Raw genomic sequence first — 6128 nt, 5'->3', positions numbered from 1 at the left:
CTGCTTCAAAGGAAAGCAGCTAGGAGAAAGTTTCTTTTGCCAGTGTGTGAGGGAGCTGGAAAGCTGCAGAATGGTGCAGGGGATTCCAGGCTAGGCCATTCCTGGCTGGGTCTATAAGCAGAAGGAGTGCTTTTTCTAACCGGCATTTCTATGGTTCTTCAATGGGGCTAGGATGTAAACGTGTTTCTGCTTCAAAGGAAAGCAGCTAGGAGAAAGTTTCTTTTGCCAGTGTGTGACGCAGCTGGAAAGCTGCAGAATGGTGCAGGGGATTCCAGGCTAGGCCATTCCTGGCTGGGTCTACACACAGAAGTAATGCTTTTTCTAACCGGCATTTCTATGGTTCTTCAATGGGGCTAGGATGTAAACGTGTTTCTGCTTCAAAGGAAAGCAGCTAGGAGAAAGTTTCTTTTGCCAGTGTGTGAGGGAGCTGGAAAGCTGCAGAATGGTGCAGGGGATTCCAGGCTAGGCCATTCCTGGCTGGGTCTAAACGCAGAAGGAGTGCTTTTTCTAACCGGCATTTCTATGGTTCTTCAATGGGGCTAGGATGTAAACGTGTTTCTGCTTCAAAGGAAAGCAGCTAGGAGAAAGTTTCTTTTGCCAGTGTGTGAGGGAGCTGGAAAGCTGCAGAATGGTGCAGGGGATTCCAGGCTAGGCCATTCCTGGCTGGGTCTATAAGCAGAAGGAATGCTTTTTCTAACCGGCATTTCTATGGTTCTTCAATGGGGCTAGGATGTAAACGTGTTTCTGCTTCAAAGGAAAGCAGCTAGGAGAAAGTTTCTTTTGCCAGTGTGTGAGGGAGCTGGAAAGCTGCAGAATGGTGCAGGGGATTCCAGGCTAGGCCATTCCTGGCTGGGTCTATAAGCAGAAGGAGTGCTTTTTCTAACCGGCATTTCTATGGTTCTTCAATGGGGCTAGGATGTAAACGTGTTTCTGCTTCAAAGGAAAGCAGCTAGGAGAAAGTTTCTTTTGCCAGTGTGTGAGGGAGCTGGAAAGCTGCAGAATGGTGCAGGGCATTCCAGGCTAGGCCATTCCTGGCTGGGTCTACACGCAGAAGGAGTGCTTTTTCTAACCGGCATTTCTATGGTTCTTCAATGGGGCTAGGATGTAAACGTGTTTCTGCTTCAAAGGAAAGCAGCTAGGAGAAAGTTTCTTTTGCCAGTGTGTGAGGGAGCTGGAAAGCTGCAGAATGGTGCAGGGGATTCCAGGCTAGGCCATTCCTGGCTGGGTCTACAAGCAGAAGGAATGCTTTTTCTAACCGGCATTTCTATGGTTCTTCAATGGGGCTAGGATGTAAACGTGTTTCTGCTTCAAAGGAAAGCAGCTAGGAGAAAGTTTCTTTTGCCAGTGTGTGACGCAGCTGGAAAGCTGCAGAATGGTGCAGGGGATTCCAGGCTAGGCCATTCCTGGCTGGGTCTATAAGCAGAAGGAGTGCTTTTTCTAACCGGCATTTCTATGGTTCTTCAATGGGGCTAGGATGTAAACGTGTTTCTGCTTCAAAGGAAAGCAGCTAGGAGAAAGTTTCTTTTGCCAGTGTGTGACGCAGCTGGAAAGCTGCAGAATGGTGCAGGGGATTCCAGGCTAGGCCATTCCTGGCTGGGTCTACAAGCAGAAGGAGTGCTTTTTCTAACCGGCATTTCTATGGTTCTTCAATGCGGCTAGGAAGTAAACGTGTTTCTGCTTCAAAGGAAAGCAGCTAGGAGAAAGTTTCTTTTGCCAGTGTGTGAGGGAGCTGGAAAGCTGCAGAATGGTGCAGGGGATTCCAGGCTAGGCCATTCCTGGCTGGGTCTATAAGCAGAAGGAGTGCTTTTTCTAACCGGCATTTCTATGGTTCTTCAATGGGGCTAGGATGTAAACGTGTTTCTGCTTCAAAGGAAAGCAGCTAGGAGAAAGTTTCTTTTGCCAGTGTGTGACGCAGCTGGAAAGCTGCAGAATGGTGCAGGGGATTCCAGGCTAGGCCATTCCTGGCTGGGTCTGTAAGCAGAAGGAATGCTTTTTCTAACCGGCATTTCTATGGTTCTTCAATGGGGCTAGGATGTAAACGTGTTTCTGCTTCAAAGGAAAGCAGCTAGGAGAAAGTTTCTTTTGCCAGTGTGTGAGGGAGCTGGAAAGCTGCAGAATGGTGCAGGGGATTCCAGGCTAGGCCATTCCTGGCTGGGTCCATAAGCAGAAGGAGTGCTTTTTCTAACCGGCATTTCTATGGTTCTTCAATGGGGCTAGGATGTAAACGTGTTTCTGCTTCAAAGGAAAGCAGCTAGGAGAAAGTTTCTTTTGCCAGTGTGTGAGGGAGCTGAAAGCTGCAGAATGGTGCAGGGGATTCCAGGCTAGGCCATTCCTGGCTGGGTCTACACGCAGAAGGAGTGCTTTTTCTAACCGGCATTTCTATGGTTCTTCAATGGGGCTAGGATGTAAACGTGTTTCTGCTTCAAAGGAAAGCAGCTAGGAGAAAGTTTCTTTTGCCAGTGTGTGACGCAGCTGGAAAGCTGCAGAATGGTGCAGGGGATTCCAGGCTAGGCCATTCCTGACTGGGTCTATAAGCAGAAGGAGTGCTTTTTCTAACCGGCATTTCTATGGTTCTTCAATGGGGCTAGGATGTAAACGTGTTTCTGCTTCAAAGGAAAGCAGCTAGGAGAAAGTTTCTTTTGCCAGTGTGTGAGGGAGCTGGAAAGCTGCAGAATGGTGCAGGGGATTCCAGGCTAGGCCATTCCTGGCTGGGTCTACACGCAGAAGGAGTGCTTTTTCTAACCGGCATTTCTATGGTTCTTCAATGGGGCTAGGATGTAAACGTGTTTCTGCTTCAAAGGAAAGCAGCTAGGAGAAAGTTTCTTTTGCCAGTGTGTGAGGGAGCTGGAAAGCTGCAGAATGGTGCAGGGGATTCCAGGCTAGGCCATTCCTGGCTGGGTCTGCAAGCAGAAGGAATGCTTTTTCTAACCGGCATTTCTATGGTTCTTCAATGGGGCTAGGATGTAAACGTGTTTCTGCTTCAAAGGAAAGCAGCTAGGAGAAAGTTTCTTTTGCCAGTGTGTGACGCAGCTGGAAAGCTGCAGAATGGTGCAGGGCATTCCAGGCTAGGCCATTCCTGGCTGAGTCTATAAGCAGAAGGAGTGCTTTTTCTAACCGGCATTTCTATGGTTCTTCAATGGGGCTAGGATGTAAACGTGTTTCTGCTTCAAAGGAAAGCAGCTAGGAGAAAGTTTCTTTTGCCAGTGTGTGAGGGAGCTGGAAAGCTGCAGAATGGTGCAGGGGATTCCAGGCTAGGCCATTCCTGACTGGGTCTATAAGCAGAAGGAGTGCTTTTTCTAACCGGCATTTCTATGGTTCTTCAATGGGGCTAGGATGTAAACGTGTTTCTGCTTCAAAGGAAAGCAGCTAGGAGAAAGTTTCTTTTGCCAGTGTGTGACGCAGCTGGAAAGCTGCAGAATGGTGCAGGGGATTCCAGGCTAGGCCATTCCTGGCTGGGTCTATAAGCAGAAGGAGTGCTTTTTCTAACCGGCATTTCTATGGTTCTTCAATGGGGCTAGGATGTAAACGTGTTTCTGCTTCAAAGGAAAGCAGCTAGGAGAAAGTTTCTTTTGCCAGTGTGTGAGGGAGCTGGAAAGCTGCAGAATGGTGCAGGGGATTCCAGGCTAGGCCATTCCTGGCTGGGTCTATAAGCAGAAGGAGTGCTTTTTCTAACCGGCATTTCTATGGTTCTTCAATGGGGCTAGGATGTAAACGTGTTTCTGCTTCAAAGGAAAGCAGCTAGGAGAAAGTTTCTTTTGCCAGTGTGTGAGGGAGCTGGAAAGCTGCAGAATGGTGCAGGGCATTCCAGGCTAGGCCATTCCTGGCTGGGTCTATAAGCAGAAGGAGTGCTTTTTCTAACCGGCATTTCTATGGTTCTTCAATGGGGCTAGGATGTAAACGTGTTTCTGCTTCAAAGGAAAGCAGCTAGGAGAAAGTTTCTTTTGCCAGTGTGTGACGTAGCTGGAAAGCTGCAGAATGGTGCAGGGGATTCCAGGCTAGGCCATTCCTGACTGGGTCTATAAGCAGAAGGAGTGCTTTTTCTAACCGGCATTTCTATGGTTCTTCAATGGGGCTAGGATGTAAACGTGTTTCTGCTTCAAAGGAAAGCAGCTAGGAGAAAGTTTCTTTTGCCAGTGTGTGACGCAGCTGGAAAGCTGCAGAATGGTGCAGGGGATTCCAGGCTAGGCCATTCCTGGCTGGGTCTATAAGCAGAAGGAGTGCTTTTTCTAACCGACATTTCTATGGTTCTTCAATGGGGCTAGGATGTAAACGTGTTTCTGCTTCAAAGGAAAGCAGCTAGGTGAAAGTTTCTTTTGCCAGAGTGTGAGGGAGCTGGAAAGCTGCAGAATGGTGCAGGGGATTCCAGGCTAGGCCATTCCTGGCTGGGTCTGTGAGCAGAAGGAGTGCTTTTTCTAACCGGCATTTCTATGGTTTTTCAGCGGGGCTAGGATGTAAACGTGTTTCTGCTTCAAAGGAAAGCAGCTAGGAGAAAGTTTCTTTTGCCAGTGTGTGAGGGAGCTGGAAAGCTGCAGAATGGTGCAGGGGATTCCAGGCTAGGCCATTCCTGGCTGGGTCCATAAGCAGAAGGAGTGCTTTTTCTAACCGGCATTTCTATGGTTCTTCAATGGGGCTAGGATGTAAACGTGTTTCTGCTTCAAAGGAAATCAGCTAGGAGAAAGTTTCTTTTGCCAGTGTGTGAGGGAGCTGGAAAGCTGCAGAATGGTGCAGGGGATTCCAGGCTAGGCCATTCCTGGCTGGGTCTACATGCAGAAGGAGTGCTTTTTCTAACCGGCATTTCTATGGTTCTTCAATGGGGCTAGGATGTAAACGTGTTTCTGCTTCAAAGGAAAGCAGCTAGGAGAAAGCTTCTTTTGCCAGTGTGTGAGTGAGCTGGAAAGCTGCAGAATGGTGCAGGGGATTCCAGGCTAGGCCATTCCTGGCTGGGTCTGTAAGCAGAAGGAATGCTTTTTCTAACCGGCATTTCTATGGTTCTTCAATGGGCCTAGGATGTAAACGTGTTTCTGCTTCAAAGGAAAGCAGCTAGGAGAAAGTTTCTTTTGCCAGTGTGTGAGGGAGCTGGAAAGCTGCAGAATGGTGCAGGGGATTCCAGGCTAGGCCATTCCTGGCTGGGTCTACACACAGGAGTGCTTTTTCTAACCGGCATTTCTATGGTTCTTCAATGGGGCTAGGATGTAAACGTGTTTCTGCTTCAAAGGAAAGCAGCTAGGAGAAAGTTTATTTTGCCGGTGTGTGACGCAGCTGGAAAGCTGCAGAATGGTGCAGGGCATTCCAGTCTAGGTCATTCCTGGCTGGGTCCATAAGGAGAAGGAGTGCTTTTTCTAACCGGCAATTCTAAGGTTCTTCAATGGGCCTAGGATGTAAACGTGTTTCTGCTTCAAAGGAAAGCAGCTAGGAGAAAGTTTCTTTTGCCAGTGTGTGAGGGAGCTGGAAAGCTGCAGAATGGTGCAGGGGATTCCAGGCTAGGCCATTCCTGGCTGGGTCTATAAGCAGAAGGAGTGCTTTTTCTAACCGGCATTTCTATGGTTCTTCAATGGGGCTAGGTTGTAAACGTGTTTCTGCTTCAAAGGAAGGCAGCTAGGAGAAAGTTTCTTTTGCCAGAATGTGAGGGAGCTGGAAAGCTGCAGAACGGTGCATTGGATTCCAGACTAGCCATTCCTCGCTGGGTCTATAAGCAGAAGGAGTGCTTTTTCTAACTGGCATTTCTATGGTTTTACAGCGGGGCTAGGATGTAAACGTGTGTCTGCTTCAAAGGAAAGCAGCTAGGAGAAAGTTTCTTTTGCCAGTGTGTGACGCAGCTGGAAAGCTGCAGAATGGTGCAGGGGATTCCAGGCTAGGCCATTCCTGGCTGGGTCTACACGCAAAAGGAGTGCTTTTTCTAACCGGCATTTCTATGGTTCTTCAATGGGGCTAGGATGTAAACGTGTTTCTGCTTCAAAGGAAAGCAGCTAGGAGAAAGTTTCTTTTGCCAGTGTGTGAGGGAGCTGGAAAGCTGCAGAATGGTGCAGGGGATTCCAGGCTAGGCCATTCCTGGCTGGGTCTACATGCAGAAGGAGTGCTTTTTCAAAATGGCATTTCTATGGTTCTTCCATGCGGCCAGGAAGTAAACG

Source organism: Pogoniulus pusillus, chromosome 39 (assembly GCF_015220805.1).
Source record: "Pogoniulus pusillus isolate bPogPus1 chromosome 39, bPogPus1.pri, whole genome shotgun sequence".
In the NCBI taxonomy this organism is placed as follows: domain Eukaryota; kingdom Metazoa; phylum Chordata; class Aves; order Piciformes; family Lybiidae; genus Pogoniulus; species Pogoniulus pusillus.
This window is presented reverse-complemented; position numbering follows the sequence as displayed.